General features: G+C 37.2%; 1 pseudogene; it reads right to left on the bottom strand.

Annotated features, from left to right (window-relative positions):
* Nucleotides 1–8,374: 8,374 nt before the first annotated feature.
* LOC132115709 (F-box only protein 15-like) lies at nt 8,375–20,426 on the bottom strand (annotated as a pseudogene).
* Between the last annotated feature and the right edge of the window lie 2,888 nt (nt 20,427–23,314).

Below are 23,314 nucleotides of genomic sequence, written 5' to 3'. Positions count from 1 at the left end.
TCCAGCTCCTGAACTCAAATCACCCCGCCCTCCTCTAAAACCCTACACAAACCCCCTACCTCCTAAAACATGGACCATCTCACCTCCTTCACCCCCCAAACATCCGCCCCCAACCTTACCACATGACATAAAAACTGTCTGAAACTTTTTTTTTTTTTGAGCAATTCAAATCTATTTTGTGCAATTCTCCTCTATGTCATACTGCTGTATGCAAATAATCCCACAAAAGACTCAGTAATATGTGTTTACATGCTCATGCATTACAAATCATCTTGCACTGTTCCCCAGCCAGCTGCTTGACTTACGATGTTTCTCTTTGCACATGTACAGTATTATGTGAAGCATTGGTATAGTCTATATATTTTTCTTTTTCAGTCTTTGTATAGGTCAACATCTGTAAGTTAGTTGTGTATAGGTACAGTGTTTATGTTTAGCATTTTTTATAGTTTGTATTTTTTAGTTTATGTATATGTAATCATTTACATATTCTATATTTAAAGTCAAAATCTATCAGTAGGTTAGTTGTGTATAGGTATAGTATTATGTGAAGCATTCGTATAGTGTGTATTTTTTTTAGCTTATGTATAGGTAAACATTTATTTATATTATTTATTTTAAAGTAAAAATCTGTCAGTAGGTTAGTTTTGTATAGGCTTATACTGTTTTACTTCATTGTTGTATGTCTGTATTTATGTAGCACTGTGATCCTGTGAGGCACGACATTTCGTGTACAGTATGTTCACACATGTAGTGGAATGACAATAAAGCTCAACTTGAACTTTAACTTGAACTCATTACTATTTGTGCCTCATTTATGGATTACCAGATCTAGCAGGTGTTTTACGACTTATAAAGACTATATTACCAGATGCATAAAGTGTTTTCACTACACTAAAATGTGCCTCGGGTCGGTCTTAATATAGCTGCATCGCACTGTTGTTCATCTACTGCAGTACAATAAACCATTGAAATATTGGGGCAACATAAGGGGTATTCACCTTCAGGCAAACCTTTAATACAGCCTCAGTCATGACAAGAAGCCAATTCATTTCAGTCTACAGAGGGAATGGATTTGGATCAGTCACGACACAGAATATGTTGAAAAAAGCAGTTTTCAAGGTTAGCTTGACCTCTAAGAAAAAAAAAGAAGAAGAAGAGAGTGCTAGGCAATCTTATTACGCCACTATCCAGGTTTTTTTTATGTCTGTCTCTTCTGCCAGCTGTATAACTTCGGCACCTCTGATTACTGACCTAAGCAAAACATTATTCCAACTCTGGAATTGTGTCAAAATGCCTGCAATAAAAGGCTATGTCATGATTATATACCTCTCCTGAATGCAATTATCTTATGCTAGGAATGCTGAGGCTGCACAATAACAACATAGAGACTTTTGCTGTCAAATGAACATTGCTAAGCTATACAAGTCACAGCATGTATTTTTTCATTTTATGATGTCAAAATATAATTCACAGAGTCACACGCTAAAATCCCATTACATACTCTTAATGTCCTCAGTGCTTACAGTGTGATTCATCTTCAAGTCAAGCACTTCAACTGAAACTTTATGGACTATTAAATTTGCATAAACCAATGCAGTGGAGATTTGAAGTGTAACTTGACGCTATGACAAAAGAACATAATCTACCTCTAGGGCAGAGAAATGTCTATTGCCTATGAATAATATAGTGAAATCAGCCTCCAGGTGTACAAGAAGCATGTCATGTTCCGGGGTAAGAAACATTCTGCAAGTAGAGTAATGCAGCACCGACCAAAAACATCCATTATGCAAATCTTTTAATTTAGAAATATGTGTAATGAGAGAGAAAAAAAAAAATCCTGATAAAGACAGAAAGGAAAACCAACTTAAGTGGATACAATGCCTTTGGTTTTGACATGATAATGAATCCATAAGTACAAAACATCACTGTAATTAACTAAATTTACAATACATCAACAATTAACTTTTATAAACAGATTCATTCACTTATGCTTTATGACACATACAACAAGGACCATTTCTCCATATGCTGTTATTTCTCCAAGTAAATTTAAGAAAACCATTTGTTCATGTTCTTACTAAAACAAACAAAAAAGAACACCCCAAATTTCATCCAGTGTATTTTAGTATCACTGAGATACTTTATAACTTTTAGAATTGTTGTTTTAGTCATTTTATTACATAAAAAAAACTTTTAATTTATATACTTCTAACTTTTTTTTTTCAGTTTTAGTGTATTTTCATCAAATATGTTTGTTGAATTAATGATACTATCGAAGTAGATATATATTAGTGGTGTCAAATGATTAAATCCAAAATAAAAGTTTTTATTTACATAATATGTGTGTGTATTATGTATATTTATTATGTACAGTATATATAAGACACACACATGCATGTATATATTTAAGAAAAATATGTTACATATTTAATACACATAAATATACACGCGCACACACACACACACACACACACATACACACATATATATCAATATATAGAGGCAAGAGGCAGTGTCTCCTCAAAATTGAATGAGAAAATAATCACAATGACAAATATGACAAAACATTCTAAAAGTCTAAAAGTAACTTGTTTTTAAAAAGTAACAATGTCCAACAGCGACACCTGCAGGTAAAGTTACAGCAGAGGCTCGCTTCCCTTCAGTCCATAGACTTTCTACAGAGACCCTAAAGCTTGCGGTGACTTTTCTGGAGGCTCATTCTTGGGATATTGGTTTATTTTGCATCAGAGTAAGCCACGTTTATAAACCGAATAACTAATTAAGTAATTTGTGGATTAGTGCGTAGTGGAGACTACGCAAACCATTTCAAACTATTCAGGGGTGTGTTTCAAAAAAGTATAGTTGCTAACCTGTTAGCAACTACGTTGGTTAGCAATGGGAAATTGTATTGCAACCAACAAAGTTGCTAACTTAGTTAGCAACTATGCTTTTGGGAAATGCACCCGTTCAGTTGTTGAACTGGTTCAATAAAGATGAAGATCCGGTTACATATTAGGTATATTATAATATTATTATATTATAATATTATACTATTATATTATTATAATAATATAAAGGTCCCATTTTTCGTGCTTTTTTGAAGCTTTGATTGTGTTTACAGTGTGCAATATAACATGTGTTCATGTTTCGTGTGTAAAAAAAACACAATATTTTTCACACAATTCACCTATCAGTATACCGCTGTGTTCAATGTCATAAAAACCATAGACAGTAAAAGAAATGGACACAGCGACCCCATTGGATATTGAACGGAGACAAGTGAAGTCAATTAGAAGCACTCACTTCCTGGGGGTCGGGCGTACTGCACAGACTCAAACTGAACTTGATGAAGTAGATGTCACGTGAGCAACCTGTAAGTCTTCTAATCGCTGTGCCAAGAGAAATCTGAATCACCCACCAAATCTTCCAGAGAAGGCGAGCTTGAACAGGAGCACATTTTGGTAAGTATTCTGATTAATTATCTCCCTTGACTTTATGCCTCCACGTCCCCCCGATAGCCTCATAGACAGTAAAAGATTGCCTGCAAGCTTCTCCTCCTGTCCATACGGTAATTTCTCTACTGTGCGACAGAGAAACTCTGCTTATGACGCAATCGTTAGCCTATTTTTTTTACAAAAACTGCTTCTACGGGACCATAACGTAAGATACAAGGTAATGGAGCCTTTTATAAATTTTTGTGTTTCTTTAGAAATAATTAATGGACAAATAGAGTCTTTAAACGCCTCAGATGTAAAGTTATTTGCTGTCAAAGTGACGCCAAAATGAATGGGAGTCAATGGAATGGAAACTGCTGGAGATGTACTTATAATCACTCATAAGATGAGCATGAAAATCGCATTTGATTTTTTTGCACAGCCCTAACATCTAGTTAACAAAGCTAAACAGGGTTTGCCCTTTGTGTAATAAGATACAGAAACTGTTAAACGCACCAACTTAAATAACAAAATACACTTACCGGTTGTAATCCATAAACAACGCCTTCTCCAGACAAAAAGGGAACTGCTCCATCTTTCAAGAATAATCTTTGTGCGAATCCGGCATTAAACTGATTGAGATTAACGAAGATCGCGGTCCTCAGCAAAATGTGCTGCACATAGTTTTACATGTGGATTATAATTTTCGGGAACCGAGTTAAACATAAATTGTAACCATTAATCTCCAAGTACAGCATCCCTGGGAAGCCCAAACAAAGATGATTGGACTCTGAGATGAAAATAACCAGACAGTAAAAGAAATGGACACAGCGAACCCATTGGAACTCAATTGAGACAAGTGAAGCCCATTTTTAGCTATTTTTAGCACTTCCGTTTCTGACGCGCAGACTAAAACTAAGCTTGATGATGTCAGCAACCTGTCTGACAGATGTAAATCTTCTAGTAGCTGTGCGTGCAAACTGCGATTGTTAATCTTGCAGAGACGGCGAGCTTGAGTGGGGAGTTCTTTGGCGTGAGTGAGCAGGAGTAAGTATTCTGATTAATTATTTTGTATAGTATTTTAAAATGTAACGCCAGGGCTAGTATCTATGGGCTTCTCTCTTGACATCTCCCCGATTGCCTGCGAGCTTCTCCTCCTGTCTGTACAGTAATTTCTCTACTGTGCGACAGAGAGTCGAGTGGTTATGACGCAATCGGTAGCCTATTTTTACAAAAACTGTTTCTACGGGGCCATAATGTAACATAGAAGGTAATGGAGCCCTTTATACATTGTCGTGTATCTTTAGAAATAAATAATGGACAAATGGAGTATTTAAACGCCTCAGATGTAAAGTTATTCGCTGTCAAAGTGACGCCAAAATGAATGGGAGTCAATGGGATGCTAACGCAAGTGAAGTTCTGCTACAAGATGGCGGCACGCGGCCGACTTCAACTTCCGGTCGACTTCCTTCCAGCCTGAAAATAACAGCTTTTCGACGACATGGCGACAAACACAAAAGCAGCTCTTCCTCTTCTCCGTCGGAGCGCAACAAGGCCACGCCCCCTTTTTGTGTATTGATGTGGGCGGAGGTTAGTCAAAAAACTGTTTTAGTGATGTCATTCCTCCAGGAACTAGAGGGATGTAGTCCAAACGGGTCGTTTTGTAGGCAAATTCTGTTAAATAAAATATCTCACTTGGCATTGAACTTTGAGCTTTAGAATTTTACAGATATTATTTATACTCTTACAACAACATTACACACTAACTAAAGTTTAAAACATGGGATCACGAAGAACGGGACCTTTAAGATTTGTTCACGATCCAGACATCACTAGATGAGACAAAACCAAAAAAAAAAACATTACAAACGAGTCATTTGTAGCATCCAGTGGATATAATTACTGATTATAATGATTTATACTCTTTTTACGTGTTGCATCTCGCGCTGAGTAAACATAAAACCATGTCTGCATTTGTGATCTGAGAAACAAAAAATGAGCGCTACTCTACACTGCTCAGAGCTTACTGTCACACACCTAGACTCATTTTGTGTGTTTTTTGCCCCTGTGACCCAGTTTCTGTCTCTATGTGGTTTGATTAGTTCCCAGGTGTGTCTAGTCATTTCCGCATGTGTTCCATGTCCCTGTTAATTAAGTCATGCCATCCACCTGTGTTTTCCCAATTATCCCTTGTACAAAAGCCTTGTCCTTTCAGTTCTGTTTTGTCGGGTCTACTCGTCTACTTGTTATTTGTCTACTTGTCTACTTGTCTACTTGTCCACTTGTCCACTTGTTACTTGCCACTTGCCACTTGCCACTTGCCTCCTGTTATTTGCTACTTACCTTGCCTATGTTTGATTTAATAAATCCTTGTTTCGTTTATCCCTCGGCTCCGTGTTCCTTCCAGCAGCGTAAGGCGTGACAGAAGACCCGACCCAAAAAGTTAAAAAAACTGCGTGTTTTCCCTCCGTTTTGTTTTCCGTTTTTTCACAGTCTTTTCCTTTCGGTAGTGTGTCATGGATCCCCTCTATCGCCCCGAATACCTCCTCCTCCTGCTGGAGCAGGAGGGACTTTCTCTCGAGGACCATACTAGACGGTTTCTCTTGATAGCTAATGCCACCAGCTACCCGGACCACGCGCTCTGCACCTTTTATCACGCCAGCCTGAACTCCAGGTGCAGAGCGTTGTCGCCCGAAGATGGTCCTCGGGAGGATTTCGCCGCATTCATAGAGTGGAATCTGGTGAGAAATGGGTCACCTCTCACGGTCGGCCCAATGGAGGATCTCGCCAGGTCCACTCTGGACCAAGAGCCCAGCCTACAATCTCCCCACGGTACGAGGCATAAGCCCGAGCCCACCGATGACGGAGAGCCAGAGAGCAACCCGTCAGACCAGGTGCGAGAGCCGGCGACACTGCCCACCATGAGGGAGCAAAATGTGGAGCGCCAAATGGGTCAAAATGAGGGGGTTTCCAATTCACCTATGCCAGATCCTCTGTTAAGTCGGTGACCATTCCTCCTCCATGGCTCCTTCCTCCGTCGGCCCCACCTTGGGCCGTTATGGCTGTGGCCTGGGTCCTGCTGGGTGCCTCCTGCTTCAGATCCTTCCTGTCTCCTCCCTGGCTCCTCCCTCCGTCATCTCCTCCCTGGCTCCTCCGAGGACGCACCTACCGGGAGGGGGGAGTACTGTCACACACCTGGACTCATTTTGTGTGTTTTTTTGCCCCTGTGACCCAGTTTCTGTCTCTATGTGGTTTGATTAGTTCCCAGGTGTGTCTAGTCATTTCCGCATGTGTTCCATGTCCCTGTTAATTAAGTCATGCCATCCACCTGTGTTTTCCCAATTATCCCTTGTACAAAAGCCTTGTCCTTTCAGTTCTGTTTTGTCGGGTCTACTCGTCTACTTGTTACTTGTCAACTTGTCTACTTGTCCACTTGTTACCTGTTACTTGCCACTTGCCACTTGCCACCTGTTATTTGCTACTTACCTTGCCTATGTTTGATTTAATAAATCCTTGTTTCGTTTATCCCTCGGCTCCGTGTTCCTTCCAGCAGTGTAAGGCGTGACACTTACGTTTGAATCATCATTGCACTTACAGGCTGTGAGTCAGAAGCGCCAGACTGTCCTTGTAACATTTAAACTGCCCATCTTTATAGAAACAGCCTTCGTTTGTCATTGCTGGAACGGTATATGTGGACATTTGGTCCTCTTATACAAACTTTTCTCCAAATTGTGAATATATTATCTAGAGAATTTATGGCACAGTACAGTTGCCCAGAAATGACTGAACTGGCTTATGAAAAATGTGTCGGATGTGTTAATGACGTGCGATAAATCCTGCCTCTTGTTTTCATGCAAGGTCTCGGTCTGAATGAAGAAAACAATGCCGTTATTGACTAATTATAATGTAACTAGGAAGAGTCCTTGTTGTTTCAAACTTCTTCCATTAAAAGACTACATGATTCTGTGAACCTTCAATGAAGCACAATTTTTTTCTGATCTCTTCCCCAGATGTGTGGCTTGATGCAAACCTGTTTCTGAGCTCTACAGGCAGTTCTTTTGACCTCCGGGCTTGGTTTTTGCTCTGATATGCATTATCAGCTGTTAGACCTTTATTAAGATGTTTGTGCCATTCCGAATCATACCCATTCAACTAAATTTGCCACAGGTTAACTTCACTTGAAGTGTAGTAACATCTACAAGTAATAGGATTTCATCTTTTATGAAAGGACTTGGGAACAATCCTGGCTTGATTACTTTATATGTATGCAGGCCTGTCTCAATCACAACTTCAAATGGTTCAGCACACGCCAGTGAGACTTATAGTTGAAATCAAAAATTAATCAATCAACACATCTTCCTTATAAGAATCCAATTAGCTACTACCAATACAATCACAATTCTGCTTTAAGTTACACAAGCGGCCCAGCGTGGTATTTTTCCACAGTATATTTGTAAACTCCTTTATCCATACTCTTCCCCAAGGTCATGCAATCAACTTCCTCCTGTCCTGCTAACGCTGTAAGGGAGATTTCTCAGTTCTGGAATGGTTTCCAGCTCTCATTAGATCCTCCTCCTCCACTGGCACTTTTAAATCCAACTTAAAACTCCATTTTTATACCTTAGCTCTTGATTCTTTATTTTTTTAATGGATTTCTTCTTGTTCTATCATTTGTATTTTATAAGACTTCGTGACAGCCTGACTTTTATATCCTACGATTAAAATATAATGGTCTGTGAAAATGTGTATTTAAGTGTTTGGTGATATAAAAATGTATAGAAACGATCAGCCAAAACATTAACCTGAAAAGAAAAAGCTACAATAATCTTGACAGGAGTTTAATCTTGCTACAAACTGACAAGCTTTTTTGCAGACTCGCTTGATTTTAAATCTAATATAGTAAACGGCTGTCATACAAACCGAAATGGCACACAAAGTCTTTAATAATCTCTCCCAAAGTGCTTATTCACTTTGGCGACAGCAATGTAAATCACTAGATTAACCACAAAATACTGTTTCTTGCACTCCGTCTGCTTCAGCCTCATCTCTACCCTCCCCTCTGAGTCTCGGTATAGGATGGAGAAACTTCCGCCATCAAAATCATATGATACTGTGCCCTGACTTGCTTTTGTCATAACAACAGGATCACTGAAGCACCAAAAAGGCTGCTTGGCTTCATCCCATACAATGAGATTGATCATGCAACAGTCCTGGAGAAAGCAATTAGACCATGAAAACTTCCTAATATTAGTATTTAAGTGCTGTGAATAAGAAAGTGAGGATGACTGGACCAGTCATCAGCTTCTTTACATTGATAGTTCCATGTAATGCTTCAGTACTCCATGGTAAGCTGACGTCTCCAACCAGATGAGTATTTGAGGATCTGCTATTCTCACTGATCACTTCAAGTGGAAAACCATTAGAAATCTGATCTAGAGAGTAAAAAAAAAAAGTGCACTTTGATACTTTTTGGTTGTGTACCAAATATGAGATATAATGAGCCCAAAAATAATTAAGACATTAAATAAAAGTCTTTTATCAGTCTTTTATTTTATTTCAAAACATTTTAAATCAAAAGGTGGTTTTCATGGCTGTATGAAGTAAATCAGAAAATATCCAAACTTCATCATCGGTCATATTTTGAATAATACACATTTGTTCAAAGGGGGTCAGTAAGGTTTTTATTTTATTTATTTATTTATTTTTTATGTTTTTTGAAAGAAGTCTCTTCTGTTCACCCAAATTGTATTTATTTCATCAGAAATAAAGAAAAAAGTCATATTTTGAAATAGCATTACCGTTTTAAATAACTATTTTCTATTTAATTTTTTTTTTTTTTAAATATTACTTATTCTTATGATGGCAAAGCTGAATTATATATATATATATATATATATATATATATATATATATATATATATATATATATATATATATATATATATATATATATATATATATATATGTGTGTGTGTATATATATATTTTTTCCAAATGCCTTTTAGGATGAATGTACTATCTAATAAACAATTATATGTTAAAATGATATGAAATGTTGTTTCATAAATATAATTACATATTATATGGAATACTGGTAGAGAACAAAAGCTCAACTTGATGCTCAAATACACTATTTAAAGGTACAAACTGCTTAATTTTGCTTAAAGCAGTAAAACCCTCGTATAATTTTTTGAATCTAGTGCCATCTACTGTCAACAATCTAGTATCATCAATTGTAGAGGAATCTTAGTGTAAAACTGTTAAAATAGCCAACAGCTCATTCACGTACTTATAAGGTTATTATTTATTTTCTACCATCAACTGGATGTCAACTTTCTGAATGTAAACTAATAGTTTAATAGGGACTGATTTTAAAATCATTATAAATGATTCAACTGGTAATTTAAACTATTATTCTTATTACATAGTGCACAATGTCTGCTTTTACCTCTTCTACAAAACAGCTTGGAAAAGTGGTCAGCCATGATGACTCTCACTGTATTGTGCAGTTCAACATAAGCAATCCATGGAGACCATACTCTGAGTCCACATCATCAGATAAAGCACTGACTCCAGCTGCTAGACATGGACTAGCGGTGTAAAAGAGGGATAAAGAAGAGATAGAAAGTAAGAGATTTACAAAGTGGGTGTCAATTTAGGTTTTTACACTGAGGACTGTATGGCAGTAAAACAGACATGTAACAGTGTAACAACTGATGAGTCAGAGCTGTACAGTGTTCCGTTTCACCAGAAGATGGAGTTATTACACCACCAAACTATACTGCTATAAAACTGACATTTAGGTTCTGATATACACAGACACATCAGCGATAAAAAAGAAAGAGAGAAAGAGAGAAGGAGAGATCAGAAAAATAAACCAAAGGGATTAAGAAAAAGAAATACATATTACATTTTGGGAAGGGCTTTAACAGTGACAGTGCAAAAAGTCTTCTGTAAATGCAAAAAAAAAAAAAAGACAAAAATGTAAAAATAAAATATATATATATATATATATATAAGAGGAAATAAAGCAATACCTAATAGATGCATGAAGACTTCTTTCCACAAGTCTGTGATTGTGCAAGTTTACCATGACAAAAGCAATTCCCCATATATATATATATATATATATATATATATATATATATATATATATATATATATTCTAAGATATCATTATAAATTTAAAACATCAAGTGCAACAACCAAAAAATACATACAAAACAAACAGCAAGGCTAATGAAATAAGTGTCACAACATGCACATTTTGTCTAAATACAAGGAGAACTCTTGGATTGGAAAATCCCTTCCAGAGTCCCAAAGTTATGCCCTGCCCAACATACAGCATCTTGACAATCTTGTCTGAAACACACAATTCATGGTGCTCTCCTTGAAGCTTTATTTTGGACATAACTGATTTCCAGCCTGGCCTGAAAGACACAAGATCGAAGCAATTGCATCACTCATTTAGTTTGGAGTAAAGCTGTACCTTTGTATTTTTGGCACCTACCACACCTGTAAGGAGCAGGACAATTGAGGGGCACCCGCAACACTCGTTGAAGCTCAAGGGAGGTGAGCTGGTTGAAAGGAGGCCAAGTGACAGCGCTCCAGAACACAATTACAGCTGTACTGCTGAAGAAGGCATGAGACTGCTCAAAGGTGCTCCGCCGTCCTCTCCCATCAGTCACTGTGATCTCCCATGTAATGCACAGACTCCTGCCAGACACACATGACACAAACCCTAACTGACACCTCAGCTCTCAGATCATTTAAGGGCAATGGCTTTTTTTTCTTTTTCTTTTTCTTTTTTTTTTTGAAGAAGGAGAAGTGGGGAATGCAAGATCAATAATACACAAAATGTATCAAAGAAAACACTGATGAAGCTGATGAAAGTAATGTTTAATCTGTATATTTATCTTGTTTACCTGAAACATCCCTAAAACTAAATACACTTCTTTACTTGCATTTATTTTACAATGTTAAAATTTGAAATTTAAAGGTAACATTGTTTTTCAGATGCTACATTTTGAAGTAAGTTTATAATCAATTTGCATATCTATCTATCTATCTATCTATCTATCTATCTATCTATCTATCTATCTATCTATCTATCTATCTATCTATCTATCTATCTATCTATCTATCTATCCATCCATCCATCCATCCATCCATCCATCCATCCATCCATCCATCCATCCATCCATCCATCCATCCATCCATCTATCTATCTATCTATCTATCTATCTATCTATCTATCTATCTATCTATCTATCTATCTGTCTATCTATATACATACACACATGTATATACATACAGTACACACACACACACACACGCATATATATATATATATATATATATATATATGTACACACACACATACACAAACACGTATACACACACACATACACATACACACACACACACACACACACACACACACACACACACACACATATATATATATATATATATATATATATATATATAGAGAGAGAGAGAGAGAGAGAGAGAGAGCAAAACTCTAATAAAGTTTAGTCAGGTTTATGTTTAAAATAATACAGTTTTTCTCAGTCGCTTTGTTGCATTTCTCACATTACTATTTACACTGCACAACAGTTAGTTCAACCTCCACAACATTTAGTCATTTGTGCACATCATAGTAGCAGTTTCTCATTCCTTCAAACAAATTGCAAATGTTTTTGGACATGCATCAATTGCTTTCATACAACTCTCTGCTGTTTTATAACATTATCATTTGCTTATGTCATGTCAGTCAAAATTAACTATACTTGTGAATGCTGAATAGTCATTCCATATAAAACTAACTAATAGTCCTCATTTCATTGCTTGAGTCATTACATACAAAAATGTTGAACTAGTTGTCAAAATCTGTCAAGCTAATTTTACACTTTTTTTTATCTTTTTTTTTCTGAAAATGTCTCCTAAATTGAGCCATTTCTCTAAGGTGAATCTCAACTTTCACTGATGAGAAGTGGTGTGTGAAGCATTAGTTGCAACCAATGATAAGCCACTTCTCTACAATCACTGTCAGAGCTGAATCCCATAAACCCCCACTTTACAAGCATATATGAACCGAGCAGGACATAGTATGTACCATTTCTACAATACTGTGACACAGAAATGGAAGGACAGCCTCGTGGAAGAGGGGTGAGGGAGTGGGGAGGAAGGGGAAGGGGAAGGGGACAAAACAGGGGAAGAGGAAGAAGAGGCCAAGTACATAGGCGGATCCCTGATGAAATCAGGGCTACAATTGTGGATCATGTTGTCAATCATGGCCTCACAATGGCTGAGGCTGGTCAGGGGGCAGCCAAATGTTTGGAGAACCACTGTAAATTAAATTATTCAAAAATTTCGGGAGAACAGGTGTGTATAAATGGACAGTAATTCAGCACTAAACAATCTGCACTGCACTACTGTCATTGTGTCATACATGAGGCTTGCAGTGGGACAAGAACTTGTCACTGTACATTTTACATTTCGACGTACAGCTATACTGCATCACACATTTAGTGTATTGTAGTGTACAGTAGTGTTACAGTAAAGATTTGCCATATTTACTGTAATTTTACTCTGCACCACACATGATTGCAAGACAACCTTGCAGAGGTGGAAGAGGGCCCCTTTTTACTCCGCAACCAGAGGAAATCATTTCTGCAATTGTGATTGCAAACAATGCCATAAGGTTGAGAGAGATAAGTGTTGTTATAGAGGATGACAACATCTTTGGGAATATTGAATCTGTTTCAGTCACTACAATTGACAGAGTGCTCAGGAGGAATGAAATGCGCTTGAAACAATTGTACAATGTGCCATTTGAACAGAACAGTGACAGAGTGAAGGAGCTAAGTCACCAGTATGTACAGGTGAAACATGTATTTGTTCTATGCATATTCTAATGTTCAGTGCTGTAAACTGTTAACTTTGTGTAGTGTCATGCACTACACTTACATGATAGTTCTGTGTATGTGTATTCACAGTGCATACTGTACAATATGTTGTCCAAAATGCATTATGTTACACAGGAAAAGTTTTTATAGTTTTCCTCACTCCCTCTTCTGTAATAAAGCATGTACTGGAGCTGGAGGCCATGGAACTGCTGCACACATTCATATACCTTGATGAGGCGGGTTTCAATCTGGCAAAAGGTAGAAGACATGGAAGGAATCGCATTGGACAGAGAGCAACCATTGATGTCTCTGGCAAACGAGGAGGGAATATTACTATGTGTGCAGCCATCTCAGAAAACGCCATCCTCACCTATATCCCCGGTCTTGGTCCATACAACACGCAACATCTGCTGACTTTTTTTGACACTGTCTTTACAGGGACATAATCCCTGAGAATGAGAGGGGTCTAACTGGAGACCATCTGAGCAAGCATGTTGTTGTTTTGGATAATGTGCATTTTCACCACTCAGATCTCGTCAGACAGTGGTTTGCAGCACATGATAGGAGGTTGGTGGCATATCTCCCTCCCTACTCACCATTCCTAAATCCAATAGAGGAGTTTTTCTTTTCCTAGAGGTGGAATGTATATGACCGGCATCCACATACCCAAATGGCCCTGCTAGCGGCCATTGATGCAGCACGTGATGACATCACAGGAGAGTCCTGAAGAGGGTGGATTTGCCACTCGAGGAGATACTTTCCTCGCTGTACTGCAAGACATGATACTCGCTGTGATTTTAGATGAAATTATGTGGCCAGACAGAGAGGAACATCTGGATGTGCATGAATGATTACAATACTATGTATGTTGTATGTCCCGTTCCAATATGTACTGCAATATTGTTTACAGTTGTGCACAGCTCTACCCAAAGGGAGTTTATGTTTGTTGTAAACAAGGGTGTATTTTTTTTTTGCACAATGCTGTGAACAAATTAGAATTGCAAAGAGCATATGCAGTAAAAATGTGAAACATACCTATTCAGTGTCTTGTACTCGGTTACCTCACTAAATACAGTAATGTCTAACTTTACTGTATTTTTCAAATGGCTGTGCAAATAGCATATAGTTCTGTGCTGAGCATTTTCAGTTAGTGTCACCAAGATCTGACTTTTTTGTATTGGAAAACACTGACAGAGTAGACTGTCATAATGAAAACATGACAAAGTAATTTGACTATCTTGGTCCTAAACAATGGTGTCAGGATTTTTAATCTTGATGATACTGGCACTTTCATTTACATGAATACTTGCTTTTGAGGAATGACCAATCCATTTTGATCAAGTGACACGCTTTTGAAGGTTATAAACTAGGTTTTGCAGTTTATACTAATAAACTTTTTTTTTTTTTGAGAACTGCATTAACTGTTGTGCAAATGTAAATAGTGCTGTGAGAAATGCACCAAAGCAACTGAAAAAAATCATTAATAAATAAATAAATACATGCATACATATAAATAAATAGAAAACTATTTTTAAAGATGGAGAATACAAGTACGAATTAAAACTTCCTAATTACGGGAAGAAGGAGGCGGGAACCGGCGGACAATCAAATAAGATTTAATAATGACAAAATAAAGACACAAATAAAAACCAAACACAACTAAAATCCAGTCCTGGTCCTCTCTCGTCCGTCACTGTCGTCGCTGCTGTTTTATATGCTTCCATCTCTCCTCAGGTGTCGCTCATTTCCAATCACTCCACCGGCCTCGCTCCTGTTCCCCCAGCTCTCGACCCCGCCCCACTCGTCACAACAAGGTAAAGAGCCAAATAACATAAAAAAGGCTGCAAAAATAATCTGTATTTTTATCTAGCGTTGCTGCAAAAGTGTCCTGAGTATCTTTAAAATAAGATTAATTTACCCGAGAATCAAAACTGTGTTCAGATGGAAATATGAAAACTGAAAGTCAAAATACTGTTGATTGATTAATTGACTGCCTGACTTATATGCAGGTACTGTTGTTGAACCTAATTTATTTGATTAAGAGCGGGGAAGTGTCTGTTTGGCCAGATACTAGCAATAAATGACATTAATTCTGAAAGAAGCAGAGCATTAGGTTGGGGAAATACCTAATATGATGCATCATGTGCCGGGCATTGTCACATGATATCAATTAATGCTTCAAATCGAGATACAAGCAGAGTCCCAGAGAGATTAATAGCTCTTGTCTGTGTCTACAAGTCAGCGGAGATGATTATTACCGAAGTAAATCTCATCCTTCGGTGTCATTGTAACTGAGGAACCTATGGGGATATGTCTGGGCAAGAGGTAGGGGCCAAGCAATTTATTTCTACAATTCACCCAGCCTTCTGAGGGGACCACAATTATTTTCTTTCCCCCTGTATGCCACACGCTCTTTGAGTCGAAAAATTGAGTGGCTCGGAAGCTCTAATCAGAGGTTAAGACAACAGCACGCCGCAGCCTGCAGATCATCAAGCGTTTTTCCGTATCCCATCGCCCAGGAGCACAGAGCAAATCTAAGACGCTGACTCTCACACTCACCTTTAATAAGCCCAGACGCTGCAAGAGGGAGAAACACACCCTGACATATATTTGATGGGGAATATGCCATCTTCAACAGATTAGATGGGTCACAACAAAGATGATATTTTGACTACAAAGTCTTGTTGTGTATTACTAAATGTAGATGTAGGGGCTTACAAAAAGAGGGTTGAAAGAAAGAAATCAAAACAACTAGACACCCAGAAACTACAAGTGAAAATTATTTATACTTACATATTTATAGTCAAGTCAAGTCAAGTCACCTTTATTTATATAGCGCTTTAAACAAAATACATTGCGTCAAAGCAACTGAACAACATTCATTAGGAAAACAGTGTGTCAATAATGCAAAATGATAGTTAAAGGCAGTTCATCATTGAATTCAGTGATTTCATCTCTGTTCAGTTCAAATAGTGTCTGTGCATTTATTTGCAATCAAGTCAATGATATCGCTGTAGATGAAGTGACCCCAACTAAGCAAGCCAGAGGCGACAGTGGCAAGGAACCGAAACTCCATCGGTGACAGAATGGAGAAAAAAAAAAAACTTGGGAGAAACCAGGCTCAGTTGGGGGGCCAGTTCTCCTCTGACCAGACGAAACCAGCAGTTCAATTCCAGGCTGCAGCAAAGTCAGATTGTGCAGAAGAATCATCTGTTTCCTGTGGTCTTGTCCTGGTGGTCCTCTGAGACAAGGTCTTTACAGGGGATCTGTATCTGGGGCTCTAGTTGTCCTGGTCTCCGCTGTCTTTCAGGGCTGTAGAGGTCCTTTCTACACTGTAAAAAATCATAAGTTGGGCCAACTTAAAATTTTAAGGCAACCAGCTTCAGATTTTTGAGTTTACTCAACTTAAAGGTCAATTAGTTGTACAAACTATTGTGCATGTTCAATCAACATAATATATTAAGTTATGTGAACTTTAGTTAAACTTTAAATTTTGTGTTTAGTTGACTTAAAATTTTGAGTTGGCCCAACTTATGACTAAGTCAACTAAGTGTGTACAGTAGAGGTCTTCTCGGGTCCTAAAAACTGTACCCGACCCGAATCGACCCGAATCACTACTTACCCGAACCCGACATGCATACATTATTTATTTTTAAAGAAAAACCCGACCCGAGACAGACCCGATAAAATTAGACCCGAGTCCGACCCGACCTGACGGCATTTCCTTTAGAACCCGACTGGACCCGAACGTAAACGGCATTTACATGTGCACAGCCTGCAACCATGCGTTTCTCAAAAATGCACTTAACATAGACGCGGCAGTAGGAGTAGCCTACGCGCTGAAGTGCTGAAATGTCAATCACACATGTAACCCATTACGTCCTTTAAAAGTTGGCATAATGTTATTTACCGGACCATACGATGATTAACATTAGAACCACCACAGGATAAAATTTACCGATGGCTGTTTCTCAAATATAACTTTTCAGATTACAGAATAACAGATTTTCAATAAAATATACAAAGTCTCCCAGTCATTGATTTTGACTAAACACCGATGACGACCCTGGATGTTTCTGTTCTACATATTCGTTTTCCCTCACCTTTTTCGCAATGTCTGTTATCGCCTCCATGCTTTTCTGACAGTGTCGCGTATTTTTCAAATTGATTGACAGGCCTGGCTTAACGACAATTCAAATACCGGTACTTGCATTTAGTCAAACATCCATCCACATGATGGCGCACTAGTTCTTGGCAAAGGGAGGGGGGTTGGTTAATGTGGAACTGAGTAAATAAATGCGTTGCGAGGCAACCGTGCTTATAGCCCGTTGCACGTAGAAGCGCTGATTTGCTCTCACACTTAGAAAAAATGAGAGAACGGTGTCATAGTTGTTTTAAATAATGCAATTTTGTTAAATGCCCAACATAGTTTAAAAGAATTCGGGTCTTCTCGGGTCCATTTGGAAAAGGCATATTTATTTTAAATTACCCGAGACCACTAATACCGAATCCGACCCGTGTCCGAGGTACTCGTTGGAGTTTTGGACCCGAACCCGCTCGGGTCTCGGGTCGGACCTCGGGTTTTCGGATCCAAGTGGACCCGTGAAGACCTCTAGTGTACAGTATACCGTACACACAGTTTCAATGGAGGGACTGAGAGCTCTCAGACTAAATTAAAATATCTTAAACTGTGTTCCCAAGATAAATGGAGGTCTTACTGGTTTGGAACGACATGAGGGATATTAAGTGACATAATTATTAATAATATTAATGACTTAATTATTATTTCTGTGTGAACTATCCCTTTAAAGTACTATCTAAAAGCAAGCAAGTTGGTTAAACGAATATCAAATAAAAAAATAAAATAAAATAAAACTATGAATTTAAGTGTTAAAATAGCTCTTAAGTTATTTGCATTTTTAAAACATACAGATTTATAGTACACCTAGCAAACATAAGAACATAAATTTAAAATCAGTTAAATGAAGAAAATACATCTTTGAGACGAAAACACACAAGCTTATCTTATATGGTTCCATTTGTTTTAACTTTTTTTATTAATACACTTATAACTTAAATAACCTTATTCAAAACTCAAAGGCACCCACACATCTGTACAAAATGAACATATTATAAACAAATAAAGAAAACTCTATATCCTTAACAATAATTAAATCCTTTTACTTAATATATATAAAACAGTGCTTACTAAGTCATGATACTGTCTGGAAAAAAAGCCACCGAATGACTTAAAGACTTCTCGAAGACGAAGCAGGAGAGGTTGAACTGACCAGTTTGGAGCCACCTAAGCAGCTGTACAGAACCACATATTGTGAACAAATACCATTCAGATCTTATTGTTAATTATTCTCATAGCCTGCATAGAAAATTACCTGCCAGAGCGATTGCACGGTCGAGAAAAAAGAACCTCGCGCTCGTCTGACCCTTATCAGGTAACTCGAAGACGAAGCAGGAAAACTGAAATGACTAACTTGCCACACCCTACCCCATTGTAAAGATGTGCATATTTGTGAACTAATTTCAAATCATGGCTTAAATTGATACACAAAGAACCACCACTTGCCAGAGTGATAACAATGACGGACCAAACGTTAACTGGGCGCCGCCTGAGGCCACTCTAAAACGGCGTACAAAAGCACATATTTTGAACAAACATATTTCAACTCTTATGGTAAATATTATATAGAGAACAGCACCTACCGGAGAGATTAACTTACACTGTCAGGCAGAAAAAATAGGCGACGTCTGACCTGAGGCAACAATAAGACCAGGTGGGAAAATTTAACTGACTAACTTGCTGCCACCTATGTTGTACAAAAGCGCATATTGTGAACAAACTTCATTTAAATCATATCGTGAATTGATACACATAGAACTACACTTACCAGAGCGATCACAATGAGGGAATAAACAGACGCCACTTAAGAAAACTCAAAAATGAAACAGGAGAAATTAAAATGGCGTTGTTTATAAAAAAGCGATCGAATTGCGCATGCTCATCAGCCTTTGTGGGCAATACTAATAACCAACTTAGTTGTTCTAATTTGAAATATTAATTTGGTATAACAAATTGATCTAAATTTCTATTTAACTTACATTTCTGTGTTATCTCAACTTTTTTAATGTTAAATTGTTAAATTTAAAAACTGATTTTGTAATACAAACTGTAAGTTGGATTTTTTACAGTGTAGGTGCTGATCCACCATCTGGTCTGGATACGTACTGGATCTGGGTGACTGCAGTGACCCTCTGATCTGGATACAGACTGAATCTGGTGGCTACAGTGACCTCGGAATAAGAGAGAAACAGACTAATATTAGCATAGATGCCATTCTTCTAATGATGTAGCAAGTACATCGGGTGTTAGGGGAAGTGTTCCCGGTTCCGCTTTACCTAATTAATGCAGCCTAAAAACCCTTAAAGGATTTGGATATTAAAAGCATATTAGTATGTTATGTGTATTTATATCAAGAAACCTATTCAGGTCACCATGCTAACCCGATGCTCTCATCCTATTAAAAAGGATAAAATAACCATAAAATTAAAAGGAATTTTAAGAGATCTACACATTTAATTAATAGTAAATTCTCAAAATAACTAAAAAAAAAAAAAAAATAGCCAGAATCTCTAACCTTATGACTTCCTCTGTTTGACGTGGCAGTCCCGAGTACGAGTCAATGCGTTGTAGTTTTGTTCTCCACTTGTACAAATTCAGGCCGGCAATTTCTTTAAAGAATGCATTTCTCCAGTATCTCTTTGGCCCCTCCCGCACACCCACTACACCAAGATCACGTATCATCTGATCTTCTTGACTGGCTTTCTTCTTTTTGCTACGTTCGCGGATGTAAAACTGATACTACATAAAACTGCAAGGACATCGGGATGAGGAAATAATAATGATTTTGATTGATTTTTTAGCTTTGAGAGAAATATGGTCTATAGGAAAACAAACTCACTTGTTGTTGGATAGTTCCTGGAAATGCTTGTTGACGAAACTAATGGAGAAAAGAGACCAAGGATCCAAGTATGAGAGAATCCTGAGAATGATCTCTGATGGCATGATAGATAGATAGATAGATAGATAGATAGATAGATAGATAGATAGATAGATAGATAGATAGATAGATAGATAGATAGATAGATAGATAGATAGATAGATAGATAGATAGATAGATACCTTTCTTTGGAGTTTTCACAAGTCTTTTCTTTGCATTTGGATGACATTCTTGTAGACTGCTGGATGTTGTAGAGTTGCCTTTCTTTGTTTTCTATGAAAGTTAAACACAAACATACTGAACCAAACTGGCAGAGCTCTGCAGTGCATAAGCATTAAAGCCTGAATGATGTTAAATAACAAAAGTAACAACCACCTGGACATGGATTTTGATTTAATAAGATCTCACAGAGTCTAGTTTATTTTAATGGTTACAGTCTAGTACACTAGGTATGACATTAAACAGTTCAGCGAAGAGTTATACCATCTTATTCCGAGGGAAAAATTTTTTTTTAAAAGCATTGTTGCCACAACTACATTATTCAACTAACAGGTGATGTCACTAGCTGGCGAATTTCCGCCACCAACAGGCAAGGAGCGGAAGTGTCAATTTGAAACAACCTAATCAGTTGTTCTCAAACTAGGATCCATGAGCACTCTGAGAGCCGCATGGGGGTGCTAATACTACGTGAACAACTCGAAAGTAACACAATGCTGAATGTGTTTTTCTTTTTATTCCTTGCAACATATATATATATATATATGTATGTATATGTGTGTTTTTTTTTTCTAATTTATGCTGGTACACTTGTTGTTTTGTCTTTTTTCCTCATTAAATCATATATGGAATAATTTAGCCTAACACTGCTTGCTCACCAGTGGATCCTCTCCAGTCAATGGGTGCCGTCATAATTCGAGCTTATACAGTTTTTAAAAATATAACAATAATCCACAAGTAATCCACATAACTCCAGTCCATAATGTATTATGAAGCAATGCTTCTGTCCAAAATATGAGTCCATAATATCACTTCCTCCAGTGAAAAATCCACCCCCGTATTGCCCTCTCACATCAGAATCTTTTTTTTTTACATTTTATTTTATTTTTTGCTTGTAAAGAGTGTTGATCTGTGCATATTTCTCTCCTTATTCATATGAGAAACAATTTTTTCGCTGGAGACAGCAACATTATGGATGAAGGACTAATTTACCCGGATTTCATCCAAATCTTGAATTGCCTTAGGGTGAGTAAATTTCCAGCAAATTTTCGTTTTTGATTGGCATTCCTTGTGAAATACGTTGGATGAGATTTTAATGAAGCAAATAAAAAGCAAAGGGAACTTCTTTTCTTTCTTTTTTTTTTTTTTCGGTCTAGGCGATTTCAAGAGTTATGATGGTCTGCTGCCTGTCAGATGAAATAGTCATAACATTCACAATAATGTACGGTTTCTCTTGGTTGAGGAGAACTCTTCTCTGTGGGCTTAAAAGCCTCTGGGCTCTGTGATACACAGGTCCAGATGACCACCCAGCTTGACATTTGATGTTTTTTCTTTTACTCGCCCTTCTGCGGGCCCTAGGTCAGCCGCTGCTCTCAGATACTCAACGTCAACCTCCACAGAGCCTGTCACTCTACACCCACAGTGCGATTCTTGTCAAAAAAGGTACATGGAGAGCCTGTGTGGATGGATGATGTTGACTATTGCTGGAATATCCATGATCTTTCATCTAATTTAACCTAACTGTTGCAGGTGATGTTTACTTGGAATTTATTTTAAAACCATTATTCTGGCTATTTATATTTGGCAAATGTGTAAATAAAATATATGGTCAGGATAGGATGTGCTGTTATTTGCAGTCTCTCAAGTATCCAAAAAGACAAGAATACCATATTGTGAAGTGCCTTTAATATTTCAGATTTAATAAAGACACAGAGTCATTCCATCATAAATTAAGGCAGTATACCCATTTCACTCTTTAGAAGGCGCCAGCCGTGATCGTCTTGCATGATATTTCCAATTATCAACTTTGAAGAGTGAAGGAAACTATTAATTAGGGAGGTTAAGAATGGGTTCAGTGGACATAACACATACTGAGTAAACCTGTCAAACCCAGATTCACACTTTATACACTTTACTGCAGCTCCGGAGCTTCTCTGAAAAGCTTTTTAATAGATAGAAAGCACTAAACCGGTTGCTTATTGCAAGGTTTATTTTTTCCTAATGAGGTTATATTGTGATGATTCTCGGATAACACATTTGTTTAAATCAGTTTAATATGTCAGTGTAGTTTCTGTCATTTGTATTTGATTTTAAGAGTTTGTTTTTAATTTTCTTTATTAATTACAACTAATGGAGTTATTGAAGAAGTGCAACTAATGTGTTGCACAGTTTGTAACTTCTGGTACCATTTTGCTTAGAGAATTAAACTCAACTATTTTTTTTATTATTATTATTTTATTTATTTATTATTTTTTCAATTTTATTAACAACATATGTCTGTTAATGTAATAAGTTGCTGTACTGTATACATTCTTAAAAATAAAGGGTCTTTATTGCCATATATGACTTCACAAAAAACTTTTATCATCCAGTTATAGCAGAAAATGGTTCTTTATTTTTTATTTTAAATGTTAAATCCTTAAGTAACAATTTTCAGTAAGGTTCCATGAATAATATTTAACTATAACAAAGTAAAATTATTCTAAATCATTAACGAAGATTCATAAATACTGTAACAAATGTATTGTTCATTAACTAATGCTAACTGAAGGACCTTACTGTAAAGTGTTTGCTGAAAAGTCCGTTGGAACCAAAAATCACCTTTGGAAGCTTAAAACAACAGATATTTTAGGACCAGTCATTGTTCATCAAGCCATAGTAATCGACCAGCCATGTTTCATAGTGTTTATTTAAAAATATAAACATTATAATCACAGTACTGTTTGAGATTATCTCA

Source organism: Carassius carassius, chromosome 35 (assembly GCF_963082965.1).
Source record: "Carassius carassius chromosome 35, fCarCar2.1, whole genome shotgun sequence".
Lineage (NCBI taxonomy): Eukaryota > Metazoa > Chordata > Actinopteri > Cypriniformes > Cyprinidae > Carassius > Carassius carassius.
This window is presented reverse-complemented; position numbering and strand designations above follow the sequence as displayed.